The 18,569-nt window shown below is 39.0% G+C and overlaps 1 long non-coding RNA gene across 1 annotated transcript; it reads right to left on the reverse strand.

Annotated features, from left to right (window-relative positions):
* On the reverse strand, positions 1,264-17,008 carry LOC109125573. Its single transcript, XR_002032687.1, has 3 exons — positions 16,989-17,008; positions 13,950-14,096; positions 1,264-1,400 (listed from the first exon to the last, which is right to left on the reverse strand). It is a non-coding gene; the product is annotated as an uncharacterized LOC109125573 (long non-coding RNA).

Raw genomic sequence — 18,569 nt, forward strand, 5'->3', positions numbered from 1 at the left:
CTTGAAAAGTACGCATCTCAGATTCAAAAGGCCTGGATATTCAACTTCTAATATATGTTGCAAAACACCATAGAAATTGACACAACCCGACCTTTTTTTTTTAAATAATAACAACATATAATAAAGCATCCCATACTACTTAATTAAACCAACCAAACCACCATTCATCATTAAACNTTGAACCCATGCGATTCCCCTTGATGCCCAACGCTTGTTTTATTATTTTTTCTTGCATTTTATTTACGTTCATTTGCTTGCTACAACCGTGACAACTAAAACCCCCATTTTTATTGAGTCCTAGCANACAAAAATGACCAAAAGACAAGGAAAATACGTTTTAGGAAAGTTTCAGAACTTTACAGTNGATCCTTAAATACTACTACTGATTAGCTGTGCACTTGCAGCCATTGTGTGGTCTTTTTAAGGTAAAAGATTGAAGTGAAAGACCACGCACATCACCAACAACAACCAATATGCACAGCGGAAACAAATNTAAAGGGATAATCAAAGGGGGCAGATGATCTTAGTTTAGGTGGCAATTTATAGGGTTTGTTAGATTTAAATTCCTGTTTATTCTATGCTTTAATTATAAGTCTTTGCTTGATGCTTTAAGTTAGCCTCATGAACTAACTATGATCTAAAGTGTGTGTGATTTTCCAAAAGCTTGCATGTGTGCTTGACCTAGCTTAGATGTATGGGGAGACATAGGAAGCACATACCCCTTACCTATGGAATTCCATGGATTAGAATCAAACCTGTTTTAAATGCTTTGATCTATGCGTCGTTGCCTGCGACAGTTGAGTAACGGGGTGTAGGGATCTTAGATGGTTAGCTTGAGAACTTTAAGTTAACGGTTCATTAGTGTTTCGTAGTCCGAGTTTTAGATAAACAAACTAACCCTAAACTTTCCTAGATAGATAGATCATTGAACCCATGCGATTCCCCTTGATGCCCAACGCTTGTTTTATTATTTTTTCTTGCATTTTATTTACGTTCATTTGCTTGCTACAACCGTGACAACTAAAACCCCCATTTTTATTGAGTCCTAGCATTACATCTCTTCCGACGGATTCTCTAAACAACAACTCTCTCTCTGTGGGATCGATCCTTAAATACTACTACTGATTAGCTGTGCACTTGCAGCCATTGTGTGGTCTTTTTAAGGTAAAAGATTGAAGTGAAAGACCACGCACATCACCAACAACAACCAATATGCACAGCGGAAACAAATCAACAATACAAAACCAACATATCATCAATACAATAACATTCCTAACCATTATATCCAACAACCTAACATAACTTTATCCAAGGTTCCCACATCAATAATATAACCATAACACCATAACCGAGACCCTAGATCATCCTCCTACTAATCGCCATGATTCCACGTCACATACCTGCACACCACAAACAACAATTGAGATGCGTAAGTATTATCACAAATACTTAGTGAGGCTCCTCCCATCTACTGGGCTATACACACTGGATAACACACAAGCAACTGAGATTCCAATGTTACACAACACAAATGACACAACAAACCAACACAAACAACACAACAAACCAGGAAAACAAGCGTCAGACAAGTTGGTGTCGATCGACACTGACTCCTACTTGGTGTCTACTGATACCCACTTGGTGTCAACCGACACCGACTCCACAGATGCGTTCTGATCGAAGCCGATCATCGAATCTCCGTTTCTAACCATCTCCAATCCGTCCCAAACTCACCCAAAACCTTTAGGAACCTATGAGAACCATAACACAACCACCACAAGCAAGAAAACACCACAAACAACATAGAACAGGCAAAACAAAAGAGATCTCAGGCTTAGATCAGTCATGGTCATGCACTCACCTCTTTTGCAGAAAGTTCTGACCCAATAATGACGAATCCAATCCTAGAAGCCTTCCCCTTTGTTCCTTGCACAAGATCTCCACTCCACAGGAACAGATCTCACCAAAACAGCTTAGAATCTCCAAAATCCCTCAAGACACTCTCTCTTCTCTCTTTTCTCTTTAGAATGGCAAAAGAACTTCTATTCCACTACCTAGGTCGAGTTTTCCCTTATAAACATCGGTTAGTGATTCCCAAATAAGCCAAACCAAACCAAAATGACAATTTAAATCAACTCGGTCGAACCAAAATTGATGTTGTCGATCGACACTCCTCTTGGTGTCGATCGACACCCACTCCCAAAATCCCCAATTTGGTTCGCGGATGTTACAATTCTCCCCCACCAACAAGGATTTATCCTCGAATCCCACAACTCTGTCTCTCAACCGAGGACCTCTGTGCAACCGTCACCACAGCCCGTACATTCTCCTACCGGACTGAAAACCGTCAGCCAAGGTTTTTCGTGCTACTATCGCAACAGCCTACACATCCCCGTGACCCAATGGTTCATATAACCCTGACCCCATTGGTCAGCACAACCCAAAACACGAGGTCACTCCCGACCTCCGAGGTCTACATCNCATCTAGTCATATGCTCATAACCACGTTCTAGACATTGTTTGCTCTCTCACACATACATTCTCAGGTTGCAACCCTCAAACTTCACCACCTGCACTCTCAGACCGTCATCCTCGAGCCATACTATCTCACCCTCGGATTGTCACCCTCGAGATCTCAATACCAAGGGAACTACTCATCCCCTTCGAGGAACTAATCATCCCCTAGGAGAACTAATCATCTCCTCTGCCGCTCTCAGGATCGCAACCCATCAAGCCCGGGGTGCACCAGGGGAACTAATCATCCCCTCACGAGAACTAATCATCTCCGTAGGAGAACTAATCATCTCCTAATGAGAAAAAAAGTCCTAACGTCTATAAGCATCTTCCGACCGGAACCACCTCCCGGGGTTCGCGTAAAACATCGTAATGTCCTACCAACAACCATATTCCCTCACCGGAATATCACCATGATATGATCATAAGACCATCCAGGAAGACCCTTGAGTATTATTCAACACGAAAGAAGTCGAAGATCAATTCTTCCAGCCAAACGACTATTTGGGATACATTCTTACCTCATTTATAGCATATCTCGAAGTGGAATCAGTATAATCAGAGTTCAGATAAAGGAGTTATTTATTTTACAAATCAAGTGAACTTATGGCTACGCGATTTGGACCTACGAGCATTCAACGGCGGATTACGACCAAGTCAAAAGGATTCAAGCTATCAACCAAACTCTTTTGAAATCTTGATCCATTCTGAAACCACGGAGATTGGGAATCACATTAAGATCAGTTCATTTGTGAGAGATATGGATAATTCAAGTCAGTGAATCTATCCCAATTTCAGTTTCGCGTCTGAGCCAATGATTGTGTTACGTAGACCAACTAAACAACAATTTCGACACAAAATCAGTCGGAGGATGTCAATGAATCTCGTATGTTTCCAACAAGTCCAAGAAAACAAGATTTGACCAACAAACCACAAAGTTACGCTTCATTTGCCAAAGGAGGTCAATCTAGTTCTTCACCTGAAGAGCTTTAAGTCCAATTGGTTTAGGAGCTTCCAGAATTATGTTTGGAAACCAGTAGGTGTTTCTACTAAGCCCAAGGGGAAAAATGGTACAACCCATGTTGTTTCTCAGCAGCAAGTTGGATCAAAGAATCAAAGAGAGAGAAGATCAAGGAAACACTTAATAGGTCAATTCAAGAGCTTATGGCCAAGGAGAGCATGAGAAATTTTATTGAGGATGATATCTATCAAGTCCAGTCTAGCTTGAGCCTAATACAAGTCCAAGAAAGCCCAAAATAATCACTTTATTTTGTGGTCAAAGAGGAGTGACGAAAATAGAGTTCAACTCACCTTGGAAAAGACACCTTGGGAAGGGAAACATGCACTAAGAGTTGGGTCTTCATTCAACTCACTATCTTTATTGTCTTTTTAGTTTCAAGAACTACTTGGCTTTGTGACCAAGTTTTCTATCCCTATATAAACACATGTAATCTCATTTGAGAAAATCAATCAATCAATCAAGAAATCTTTTATCTTTTATTTGAGAGTGGTAAACTCTTTTGTTCCTTTGGAACTTGTTCTTTCTCCATGGTGGGTTACATCAAAGAGTTCTCCTTGGTGGCTAACATCAAAGAGTTTCGGTATATCAAGTGATTCCGCCGTACTTGACGTTGCCATTCATTAGCTGAGGATTGAAGAGTCGTTATAAGAGAGTCTAGGGCACAAGGATTTTCGGGATTCGTCTCACGCCTTGTCATCTGTCTCCACGAAGCTTCTATCTAAAGTTCCACCTCCTTGCTTTGTTTGGTTTGTTTTAAGAGAGTTTGGGGCATAAGGATTTTTAAGTTCATCTCACGCCTTATCATCCAGCTTCGCGAGTCATCGAAGTTCTAGGATTATCAGTCTACCTACCTTAGAGCGTCGATTCCTTGGGAGAATCACATCAAGTGGTATCAGAGCCCGCTCAAGGACTTTTGGTATTCTTCTAATCAAAATCTTTCATCTTCTCATCTATTCATATTTTCATCTTCTTTCTTTCATCTTCTATCTTTTTATTTTCTTTCTTTCATCTTCCATCTTTTTCATCTTTTATCTTTAAAAAAGAAAAAAAAACAAAAAAAAAAGAGAAGGAAAAAAAAAATGTCTAATGATCGACAAGTCCATGTACTTATGGGAGAGACGCGACAGTTGTTGAGGGTTGAGATGAATGCCCTCTACGAGAGGTTGAATAAAGTTGAAGCAAAGGCATAACAGAGACAACCACAAATTTTGCATCATAGCAGAGAAGGAGATCGACCTAGGCGTCACAGAAATGAAGTAGACGACTACTACAGCCAAAGAGGCAATTAGTCTAGTGAGGGTCAACGGTGTCCGAGTTGAAACAGAGAGGGTAGAGAAAGAAATGATGATGATTTGAGAGGAATGAAGCTGAAAATACCGCCATTCTATGGAAAGAATGATCTAGATGCTTACTTAGAGTGGGAAAAGAAAATGGAATTAGTCTTCAAATGTCATGACTATTCGGACCGCGAGAAGGTTCAAGTGGCTGCTACCGAGTTTTATGATCATGGAATCAATTGGTGGTATAAACTGGTTACTAGCAGGATGCATCACCGAGACCGGCCAGTTGACACATGAGATGAAATGAAAGCAGTCATGAGAAAGAGATTTGTGCCCAACCATTATCACCAAGAGTTACACCAAAGACGGCAAAGGTTATCTGAGAGAAGTAAAAGTATGGAGGATATGTTGTCAAAGGATGATTTGGTTGAGAAACAACTCAAGAGGAAGGGTCCAACACATAAAGCTTGTGGATTGAGTTCATCACCTTTGAAACAGAGCTATTCTATGGAGAAGAAGACAACCCCAAAATTGACCATTGAAGCAAAGCCTACTACTACCTCCAAAGAAACAAGAGAAAACTGTGGGGAACTTGTTGCCAAAGGAGATTTGTTGGTTGCCAAAATACCATTAAGTTTGCAAGTCAAGGGAAAGGAGAATGTGCAGCGAGAGAATCTGGTTCATACCAAATACCACATTCAAAACAAGGAGCATAAGGAGTTGCCGATTCAGGATAATCTGTTGGAAATAACAAAATCACTAAGTGAGCAAACAGAAGCTGAGGAACCAGAGCACAAAGAGGTCAGCAAAGATCAGACTGAGGAAGCCACGAAGGAAGGCATGATCATCAACAACTTTGGTAGTATGGATGATTCAGCTAATTCATAAACAAAGAGGTATCCAATATTTTATACACTTGAAGTATATACCCTGGATTTCAAAATGGTGGAAGAAGTGAACTTTGTTTTTGGAGATTCAGCATTTTTCAAACCAGAAAACAGAATAAAGAGTTTACTAGCAGTGGCTATGGAACCAAGTAGAGAAAATCCAACGATACACTTATGGTCCAACAAGATAAAGCAAGTTTTGGATTTTAAGGGAATCAAGAAAGGTCTCGCTAAAAGCAGTGCAACTTTGCCTCCTGGTCAACAATATGGAGTCTTTTATTCTCTCAAAGAGAAGCCACCAGAATCACTTCAACACAATCCAACCCATGGCCTTACAGTTTCAAGGACGAAAATTTTTCAAGAGGAGGGGTATGATATGATCATTAGACCATCCAGGAAGACCCTTGAGTATTGTTCAACACGAAAGAAGTCGAAGATCAATTATTCCAGCTAAAATACTATTTGGGATACATTCTTACCTCATTAGAGCATATCTCGAAGTGGAATCAGTCCAATCAGAGTACGGATGAAGGAGTTATTTATTTTGCAAATCAAGTGAACTCATTGCTACGCGATTTGGACCTACGAGCATTCAACGGCGGATTCCGACCAAATCAGAAGGATTCAAGCTATGAACCATACTCTTCTGGAATCTTGATCCATTCCGGAACCACGAAGATTTGTAATCACATTAAGATCAGTTCATATGTGAGAGATATGGATATTTCAAGTTAGTGGATCTATCCCACTTCCAATTTCACGTCTGAGCCAAAGATCGTGTTACGTAGACCAACTCAGCACCTATTTCGACACAAAATCAGTTGGAGGATGTCAATGAATCTCGTATGTTTCCAACAAGTCCAAGAAAACAAGATTTGGCCAGCAAACCACAAAGTTATGTTTCATTTGCCAAAGGAGGTCAATCTAGTTCTTCACCTGAAGAGCTTTAGGTCCAATTGGTTTAGGAGCTTCCAGAATTATGTTTGGCAACCAGGAGATGTTTCTACTAAGCCCAAGGGTAAAAATGGTACAGTCCATGTTGTTTCTCAGCAGCAAGTTGGATCAAAGAGTCAAAGAGAGAGAAGATCAAGGAAAGACTTAATAGGTCAATTCAAGAGCTTATGGCCAAGGAGAGCATGGGAAATTCTATTGAAGATGATATCTATCAAGTTCAGTCCACTTTGAGCCTAATACAAGCCAAGAAAGCCCAAAATAATTATTTTACTTTGCGTTCAAAGAGGAGTGACGAAAATAGAGTTCAACTCACCTTGGGAAGGACACCTTGGGAAGGGAAACATGCACTAAGAGTTGGGTCTTCATTCAACTATCTTAGGAAGGGAAACATTGGGTCTTCATTCAACTCACTATCTTTATTGTCTTTTTAGTTTCAAGAAATACTTGGCTTTGTGACCAAGTTTTCTATCCCTATATAAACACATGTAATCTCATTTGAGAAAATCAATCAATCAAGAAATCTTTTATCTTTTATTTGAGAGTGGTAAACTCTTTTGTTCCCTTGGAACTTGTTCTTTCTCCTTGGTGGGTTACATCAAAGAGTTCTCCTTAGTGGGTTACATCAAAGAGTTTCGGTATATCAAGTGATTCCGCCGCACTTGACGTTGCCATTCATTAGCTGAGGATTGAAGAGTCGTTATAAGAGAGTCTAGGGCACAAGGATTTTTGGGATTCGTCTCACGCCTTGTCATCTGTCTCCGCGAAGCTTATATCTAAAGTTCAACCGCCTTGCTTTGTTTGGTTTTGGGGCATAAGGATTTTCGAGTTCACCTCACGCCTTATCATCTAGCTTCGCGAGCCATCAGAGTTCTAGGATTATCAGTCTACCTACCTTAGAGCGTCGATTCCTTGGGAGAATCACATCACACCAACACCATGACCACTTTTCAGGCCAACTCTAAACGTCTCAACCATTCGGATATTTACACATGCTTTTTCCAAAAATAGACAAGTTCTAACGATTCATAGATCTTTCTATTTGTTTGCAACCGCACTTTCCATAAAAAGGCAAGCTTTAACTATTCATAAAACTTCCCATTTTTAGAACATGCATATTCAACTAGCACCGTGACATCACCAATCAAAAATCCTTGAGAACTGATCATCTCATCTGTGAACACTCTTCAGGTCATCCACTCAACATTCCCGCCACCCCGGCATTTCAAAAATAGACAAGTCCTAACTATCCATAGAACTTTCCTTTTTTAAAAACTTTTTATTTATGGAAATTTTCCATTTCAAGAATCGTATAAACATTCAACCATTACGCATTAAGATTCCATAAGAACTAATCATCTTATTAAACCCTCAAGTGCAATAAACGTTTACAACTCCATAACAAAAAAAAACTTAACAAAACCAATCAAAACAGAAATAATCTAAACTCCAGGATTAGTGCTCATCCCTTCCTTCGGCTGCACCCCTCCCACGGTCAACTGCTCCAACCTCGCACACTAAAGCCTGATATGTCCCACCTTCTTGCAGTAATAGCACACTCGGATGTTCCCTTGCGTCCCTCCCCTCTTGGGACAGCTTGCCAACCTGTGATCCATACTCCCACACCCATAGCATCTCTGACCACCTTGGTTCGTCACCGACGTGTCCTCCCGCTTCCTCTTATGCCTTTGCTCCGACTTTCTAGCCTTGCTCAGAATGCTGTGCTCCAATGTCTCCTCTGCCTGAACGGTAGGGCTAACAACCACAACCTGCTCCCTCAAGTCATCCTCTATCCCAACTGCAATCTCCACCAGTTCTGCTCTCGTAGCGTAGCTCCTCACTCTGCACCGAGTCCTTAGGTCATCACGTAGAGCCAACAAGAACCTCCACACCTGATCCGACTCTGGTTCCAAAGCTCGGCATGCATAACCCACAAGCCGACTGAACTCTGCGTCCAACTCCCTCATAGTATGGTTGCCTTGAGACAACCCCAAGAACCACGCCTCCATGCTATCAAGTGCCTCCTGCGGAAAATACTTGGCATTAAACTCTCTCACAAAGTCCATCCAAGTTATCTCATGCTGCACTATCTTTGCCGTCACCGATCTTCACAAGACCCTCGCATCCCCCGAATGGTAGTGCGTTGCCAAGTCTACCCAATAGTGGTCGGAGCACCGAAGCGACTGGAAAATATCTTCCATCCGCTCTCTCCACTCATCTGTCACACTCGGATCCGTGCCTCCCGGGTAAATCCCGCGTCCACCTACCATAGCTGCATCAGCATCTGAACATATTATGCATCCATTACCTCGGCCCCCGGCTGCACACCTACCTGTACACCCGCCCTAGGCTGCACCGCTGGACCCTGCCCACCAACCACTGGTGGCACCACTGGAACCTGCCCACCAACCACTAGTGGCACTGCTGGAACCTGCCCACCCACCACTGGCGGCACTGCTGCTGGAAGCCGCACCAAAACATGAGCTAGGAAACCCATCAGGACATCCTTCCTACCTGGAGCACCCTCCGATGCAACCCCCACCCACCGGTACCAACACCGAGCCCACCCGCTCTGCCGATACCATCACCACCCTGGTCTCCAGGCACTCTAGGATGAACTTGTGACTCTGCCACCTCCTCACTTGCCATGCTCTGGGTCACACTCACACTGGCCTCGGGAACCTGTACCCGCCCACGACCACGCCCACGACCATGACCATGACCTCGACCGCGGCCAGCAGGACCCTCACCTCTAGCCATCTGTATCACCAAGAACATAAGGCTAAGCAAACAAAACGACTCCTAACTACACAAGGAACACAACTCACTGTGCAATCTCATTGAAGGCTCGAAGAGGATGATACTAGGACTCCATACCACAACAAATTGACTAACTACTCATAAACAATTCCATCACACAACATAATACATCCAACAACAGGAAAATAATTCAACCAATTAAATTCCTAAACCGCTCTAAACCAACCACTAAACCATCCTAGAACTGTAAGGGCTCTGATACCAAACTGAAACAACCTGACCCGTTTTAAAATAATAATAATAATAACAATACAAAATTAATCATTTCGTACTATTTAATTAAACCAACCAAACCACCATTCATCATTAAGCCAACAACAACCAATATTCACAGCGGAAACATACCAACAATACAAAACCAACATATCATCAATACAATAGCATTCCTAATCATTCTATCTAACAACCTAACATAACTTTATCCAAGGTTCCCACATCAATAATATAACCATAACAACATAACCGAGACCCTAGATCATCCTCCTACTCATCTGCATGATTCCACGTCACATACATGCACACCACAAACAACAATTGAGATGCGTAAGTATTATCACAAATACTTAGTGAGGCAATCCTCCCATCTACTGGGCTATACACACAAGCAACTGAGATTCCAATGTTATACAACATAAACAACACAACAAACCAACATAAACAACACAACAAACCAGGAGAATAAGCGTCAGACAAGTTGGTGTCGATCGACAACAACATGTCGTCGATCAACACTGACTCCTACTTGGTCTTGACTGACACCCACCTGGTTTCGATCGACACCGACTCCGCAGACGTGTTCTGCTCGAAGCCGATTATCGAATCTCTGTTTCTAACCATCTCCATTCCGTCCCAAACTCACCCAAAAGCTTCAGGAACCTATGAGAACCATAACACACCCACCACAAGCAAGAAAACACCACAAACAACATAGAACAAGCAAAACAAAATTGGTCTCAGGCTTAGATCAGCCATGGTCATGCACTCACCTCTTTTGCAAAAAGTTCTCACCCAACAACGTTAGAAGCCTTCCCCTTTGTTCCTTGCACAAGATCTCCACTCAACAGGAACAGATCTCACCAAAACAGCTTAGAATCTCCAAAATACCTCAAGACACTCTATCTTCTCTCTTTTCTCTTTAGAACGGCAAAACAACTTCTATTCCATGATCTAGGTTGAGTGTTCCTTTATAAACATCGGTTAGGGATTCCCAAATAAGCCAAACCAAACCAAAATGACAATTTAAATCAACTCGGTCGAACCAAAATTGATGGTGTCGGTCGACACTCTTCTTGGTGTTGATCGAAACCCACTCCCAAAATCCCCATTTTGGTTCGCGGATGTTACAGAAATCGCTATCACCAGCTTGTACGTAGATTCCATAATTTGTTGTAGCTTTTCGACTTCCATGTGCATACGTATGAAAACTGTAACCAAAAGTAAAGTACATCGAGCAGTAGTGATATTTTCTCTTGGTTCTTGAACAAGCTCATGCAACCAAAGAGGCAATGGTTCATTTCCACATCCTTCTCTTTGTAATTTTCATAGTAGGATATGCTTCACGAATCTGCATTTTGAAAATTCTATATAAAAAAAAAAAGATATTGGTTAATTTGTTATCTTAGAAAATAAAATAATTTTTTTTTTAAAAGAATACCTCTCAAAAGGTTCAACATAATCTAGATTCCGCAAGATGTAATTGTTTGCTGCTCGACAATAGCTATGATCTTTCCACCAAACTTCCTTTAGCTTTACAACGAGTCTTCGTATCTGAGTAAAGATATTTGGAACATCGGAAACGTTATATGTAGGTGTAACGCCTCTATCGTCGTATCGTCGAGTATGTGTTTTTTTTGTTCTCACGGTGGGGCTAAAGTAGTATGATACATCCACCAAAATTGTAACCGCTCAAAATGATACATCCACCGAAATTGTACTGGCCCACCAAGATCTGCTTCATGTGGTAGATGGACTGGAAGATGTTCCATCACGTCAAAAAAAGCAGGAGAAAATATTTTTTTTCCAAGTTACAAATCAATACTAGAATATTATTCCGTAACTGCTCTATGACGTCAATGGTCAATGTTCTAGTGCATAATTCCCGGAAAAATGCTTTGATTCCTACGAGCCAATGCATAATCAATCAAATGGGTGAATTAATTAAATAAGTTTATATAAATATATTACATTTTATAAATATATACATGTAATAGCTTCATGAACGTTTCCTGGTAATAGCTCAAGAAATACAAACGGTAGTAGTCGTTGCATGAAGACATGATAATCATGGCTCTTCATACCTGAAAATCTTTGACCTTACTCTACACATCTTGAAAATTTTGAGACAAATCCATTTGGAAACTTCACTTCAGATCTAACCCACTCGAACAACACCTTCTTAGCCTCCACTATCAATCGAAATTGGGGTACTGGTAATTTTCCATTTCTTGTAATATGTAACTCGATCCTAGCGCATATTTCCGCCAAATCCAACCTTGATTTCATACTGTAACAACCCGTCCCGTGGACCCCACTAGCCCCCCGCTAGCTGTCCCAATAGACCGTCCGTGGACCCCACTAGCCCACCGCTAGGCTCCCAAATGGACTCCAAGTTGGCCCTGCAGGGCATCGAGCCTAACCCCTCACCATGGTGGCAACTTGTCCTGTGGGAAGGTTGTTAAAGGGTGGCGCACCAATAACCTACTGGTAGATTTGGATATCCACAGTGATGGTTTATGATCGATACCCTGCAGGGCCAGCCTATGGGGGCAACTAGCAGTGAGGCTAGTGGGGTCCACGGCCGGGTTGTCACACATACTATCTTTGCTTTACCCTACACATTCAAAAGAGTAGTGATGAAATTATCAAAAAAAAATTCTTGATGTGCATCAGGTCAAGGTTATGCCGCAAGAGAAGATCTTTCCAACATGGAAGCTCCCAAAAAATACTCTGCTTGTGCCAATTGTGAGCGCTTCCATATCCATCTGGCATGTTTGCTGGTGTGTGCCAGTTACCCCTACGTTTACATGTTTCTTGAGCACCATAGTAATCGATCTATTTAAACAAATCATTGCCAGAGACGTAAGTTGGTGGAGGAACATGCACAACTTTATTCTTTCTAAACAACTTCTTGTTCCCCTGATACAGATGTTGCAAGGGAAGAAACCGACGCGACGATGACAATAGAACCAACAAGGTTTTCGCCCATACTTTAACTGAAATGTCTCTATACTATCCATACAATAAGGACATCATAATCTTCCGTGTGTTGTCCATCCAGATAACATTCCGTATGCGGGGAAGTCACAAATCATCCACATTAGCACTGCCCGCATATTGAAATTCTGTTTTTTTAAGAATCGAACGCCTGAATACCTTCATACCACAATTGCTTCAGCTCATGAATCAGAGGTTGCAAGAAGATATCTAGAGCTCGCTTCGGATGCTTAGGACCTGGTGGGAAAATACTGAAGAACAAAAATTCTCTTTGCATACACATATCTGGAGGAAGATTGTATGTTGTCAATATAACAGGCCATAAAGAGCACTGTCTCCCTGACATACCAAATGGACTAAAACCATATGTACACAAGCCAAGACAAACATTCTACACTCAAGCAAAGTCAGGATATACCGATTGAAAATATTTCCACGCCTTTGCATCAGATGGATGTGTAATTTCTCCTACTTCAGTAGAATATTCTACATGCCATCTCATTGCCGCTGCAGTCCGTTTTGATTGGTAAGCGTTTTAGTCTATCAGCAATAGGCAATTACCACATACTTTTATATGACACTCATGTCCTTCCCTGAGTAGGCTAATATCTCGGCTTCCCGCAAAACCGACATTCTTGCAGCTTAGCATCATCTTTCTAAAAAATTATGCAATAGTCAACGCACACATCAATCATTTCAGATGGTAATCCAAGACTCGCAACCAACTTCTGTATTTAATAGTAGTTCTCAGCAGATATATTATCAGCTAGCAAATATTCTTTAATTAGTTCAGCCCAAGAATTCATGCAATTCTCAATTAAGTTATTATCAGCTTTAATTGTTATCATCCTAGATGCCAATGATAAATTAGAATGCCCTTCTCTACATCCATCGTAGATAGGTTGATTTGTAGCATCTAACATAGCATAAAAACGTTGTGCATCTACGTTGGGTTCTTCTATATTACTATCAAGAAATGCAGCAATAGTTTCATGAAATGCATCATTAACCATATCATGAAATCTATTTCCTCGTTATACCCATAAAAACCAAACTGATCAGATTCTTGATGCCAATAACTACTAGGTTGATCAACAACATAATTCATACTACTACATCCAGCGTTACTGCTACAACTATCTCCATGACGTAACCATACATAGTAATTCAGCATAAATCCTCTATTATAAAGATGCTTCTTCACTAGATTAAATTTCAAATATTTATCGTTTAAGCACTTATGACATGGACAAAATATTGTACCGTTTTCACGAGCAAAATCTTGGTTTGTCGCCTGGCACATGAAACCGCGCAAGGCATCACAAAACTCTTTCGTCACATCACCGGTCTCCGAACCTCTGTGATTGTACATCCACCATCGTATTGTATATATCTCATGCTCCCCACCTCCTGACATTAATAAGAAATTCCAAATTTTCTAGGTTTTTTAACAATGTACATGACAAAAATTGAAATTATGATTACTGGTAACCCTTTGGCGCAAGATAATATTAGCTAGAGATCAAAAAGAGAGATTCATGGTTCTCAACAATTTGAAGGGGATATTAGACCAAGGCACCTAGCTATGTATATTTAAGTATTATAAGTCCTATGATTCACTTATGACTCCACAGACTTTGGTCGATGATTCCATGACTCTATGACTCTCGAGATTAACAAAGGATATATGATTGCACTTATCATTTTGATTCTATTTTTTGGTGGATTGATGAATATAGACTGGTATTAAAAAATACTCCTAAGATTCATTGATTTGTTTCTTTTCTGTATATCGTATGGTACCTCATTTAATGGCACAGATTTATTTAGGTGCTGTTCGTTTGGTGAACCAAACGCAGTATCTGGACGCATATGCATGTTATCGTTCGTTTAGTGACAATTAAGAAATGAACTGGATTAGGTTTCTAGATGAGTTTTGAAAACTCATAAAAAAACTGAATTTTTGGATGAGGTAAACTCATCCATAATTGGTAAAAACGCAAAATCTCATTTTCTTGCTAAAACCGCAAAATCTTGTTTTCTAGCCAAAACCGCAAAATTACGTTTTTCCACCAAAACATAAAAATACAAAATTACGTTTTCCCATCAAAAACGCAAAATTACGTTTTCCCGCAAAAAAAGCCAAAATTTTATTTTCTCGCCAAACTCACAAAATCTCGTTTTCCCGCCAAACCCGAAAAATCTCGTTTTTTTGCCAAAACCGCAAAAATTTATTTTTTCACCCTTGCAAAATCTCGTTTTCCCGCAAAAACCGCAAAATCTCATTTTTCAGCCAAAACTGCAAAATCTCATTTTTCCGTCAAATTCGCAAAATTACGTTTTCCCACAAAAATACAAAACTCGCTAAAACCGCAAAATATTGTTTTTCTACCAAACCGCAAAATCTCGTCCCCCCCAAACCGCAAAATCTTGTTTTCCCGCCAAACTCGCAAAATTACGTTTTTCCGCAAAAACCGCAAAATCGTGTTTTCCGCCAAAACTGCAAAATCACATTTTTCCGCCAAAACCGTAAAATCGTGTTTTTAGTCTTTTACATATATTGTATCCAGATATAAATATCAACTTACAAAACAAACATAATTGCATCCAGATATAATTTATGAACACATTAACCAATAACACAAACGAACATCATCTAGATGTTGCGTACAGATACTATGTCTAGATACTATATCCAGATATTATATCTAGTTCACCAAACGAACAACGCCTAAAAGTTAGATGGATCGTGTCTCCGACCTTAATAGAATTGGATGTCATAAGATTTACATTGATCCAAAATTCCTTGAACTTGAATCGACCTAGGAAATATAAGTTTAGTTTCTCACTTTTCTATTAGACTAGCATGTCTCTCTTTACTTCTTTGCCTTTCATTGCAAGTTACCTTAGCTGACCCTATTTATAAAGTTTATCTACCTTCTCTAGATGAATCATCCCCAGTTAGAGTTGAAAACCTTTACGTTATATGAATGAATTAATTAAGTTTGACAAAAAAAAAAAGTTGTCTGTTTGTATCCACTTCTCAAGAACAATACAGTCAGACGTGATACAATAATTTTGCTACAACAGAATGAGTCATCAGCAATGAGTTTATTGTGAAAATTCTAAATCAAAAGAGATTATGGTTTCTTTGTGATTCTTCAATGTCAACGAAAAAACAAAATAATTGTCTTTTTATTTTTTACTTTGGTCGTTGTTTGATCAAATTTTTTGTTTTGGTTGATGTTTTTATTTATGTGTCTTCTAAATTGAGGCCCATTAAATAAACGTATTAGAATATTTAATCAAATTAAACAACCATAATCTAATACCAAACAAAATGCCTATAAACCCAATAATAAAAGCACAAAATAAAAAATACATAATAATTTTTTTTCAGTTCATAATAAACAAATATTGATTTTTCATAATGTATGTATTAACAAATGTTACCAATATGGCAATATTAACACCATATTAATATGGTCAATTCTCATAAATACCACTAAAATGATTTTTTCCAAAAACAATATAATTTTTAGTTTCTTTCCAAAAATACCATCAAATTGTATTTTTTCAAAAATACCACAAAATTAAACTAAATTTTTCTATTAAAAAATAACTCCGAAATTTTAAACATCAAAATCTACCCACTAAAAACTATATCCTAAATCTAAATTTGTAAATCCAAACCTAAAAAAAAAAGTTCTATCGAATGAAAAATCAATTTTTTTGTGTTTATGGTATTTTTGGAAAAGAAAAACTCTGTGGTATTTTTGTAAAAAGAAAAACACTTAAGTGTGATTTTTTTTTAAAAAAGCATAAATTATGATATTTTTAGGAATTTTTCTATTAATATTACACGTACAAATCTATAATGGTATCAATACATACTATCATATAGTATTATTTGCATATATGAAAATCTAATATTATAAACAATATTTCAAAATTTTATCTTGCAGTAGTAAAATTAAGTTGCTTTTGTATGTTTGATTTTAAGTGCATCAACAATTTCAATTTATATATAAAATATTAAATTAATGTATGTAATTTAATGAAAAATCGTGGAAAGAAACTTTTTGATCTAAAAGAAGAAAAGCAGAGAGCATTGATATCGTTGTTGCATGATAATGACGAGCAAGTTGCATGATATCATAAAATTATATATGTATGGTCAAATACTTTAATGATTTTTTTTAGGGTCAATTTGCTGAATAACCATATTCACAAATTTAATTAAGAATATAGTATATTAATTGAAAAAAATAAAATAATAGGATGATAGGTAGATAGAATTACCATTTTTGTGTTCTGGTTATTTGGTAGGTGGCGGCTGGTAGTGGCCGGAGGCCGGCGGTCGGCGATGACCGGAGTTCACCAGAGGTTGGAGGTGGTCGGGATTCGCCACAGGTCGGAGATAGCCGGAGTTTGTTGAAGTTCGCTGGAGATCGAAGATGGTCGGAGTTCGCCGGAGATCAGAGTTTGCCGGAGATCAGAGTTTGCCGGAGGTCACCGGTGGTCGGAAGTTAGAGGTGGTCGGCGATCGTCGGAGGTGACGGCCGGTGGTCGGCGGTGGTAGTGGATAGAGAAAAACAAAACCCTAGTACATTGGAAACGTTAGGGGTGCTAGCGATGATAGTGATAAAGAGGTGGAGGTGGTGGTGGTGACAAGGAGGTAAAGGTGGTGGTGTTGGCAAGGAGGTAAAAGTGGAGAAGTTTTTTTTTTGTCAACTGATATTATAAAATATGGAAGGATACATTATGAATTACAGCTTAAGCCGGCGGAAAACAAAGATATCCCTGGAGTCTAAAGCCCAAAAAAGGGAAACTAAGCCGGCGAACAATAAGAAGTTCCCGGAAGCTTAAAACGAAATCAAGAGAAAAAATACAAAGTAGAGAACTTAACCCGAAAAAGAGGACAAAACCGTAGAGTAAGAACATAGGCGACCAGGTATAATTCTTAAATAAAAAACTAGTCTCAAGATGCAAGAATAGCTCTTCTCCCCAACCACCTGCGGATGAGATTTACTAAGGATGCCCACGGCCAATCCAAAGCTAACTTCAACCACCTCCTATCATTAAGAGAAACCAATCTCTAGAAACAGAACCAAAGTCTTCATAACCTGGCAAGCAAGGACCCGAAACGCTTCCGAATGCGACGATGACAACAACGTCCAGAATTGTCTGTGTAGAAGACTTACAAAAAACAATAAGATCTAAACAAATCTGCAAAGCAAGGACAGAGAGCGAGGCGTAGCTACTCGATAAAACCAAACTCGAACAAGCACGATAATGAATGAAGAAGCTATCAACCACATGAAACAAGCAACCAAGAGAAGAACCCACTGCAAACAACAAAGACTAGCATATCTCCAAACAGAACGAAGCCTAAGCTTAGATAAGGAAACATCCTTACTTTTTAATGGAAAAGTTATGGCAAGATTAAAAAATAATATACATTATAATTTATATAGAGTATATTACTTTTTAATAGTTAGAATAGTTAGTTTTAAATTTATTTTTTTTCTGTTGGTTATACAATACAATTCTCCTTTTTTCTATATATAGGCCATGACTGTCACTTAAGTCACAAAGTGTTTTCCCAAACAACGTACAAACAAAGACAAACTTAAAATATATTATTGGAAACTTAAAATATTATTTAATTTGAATTATTAATAACTAATAACTGTACAATATTATTTTTATAAACTCTTTTTGATGTTGTATAACATATTCAATATACTAAATATGATCGAGAACCGTAATTAATTATTAGCCAGAAAAAATACTATTAATAATATTAAAAATACTATTAATTATTAATATTAAAATTCTAGATTTACATTCATAAACCATTTTCAGAAAATGTAAATCTTT

Source organism: Camelina sativa, chromosome 7 (genome assembly GCF_000633955.1).
Source record: "Camelina sativa cultivar DH55 chromosome 7, Cs, whole genome shotgun sequence".
Classification (NCBI taxonomy): domain Eukaryota; kingdom Viridiplantae; phylum Streptophyta; class Magnoliopsida; order Brassicales; family Brassicaceae; genus Camelina; species Camelina sativa.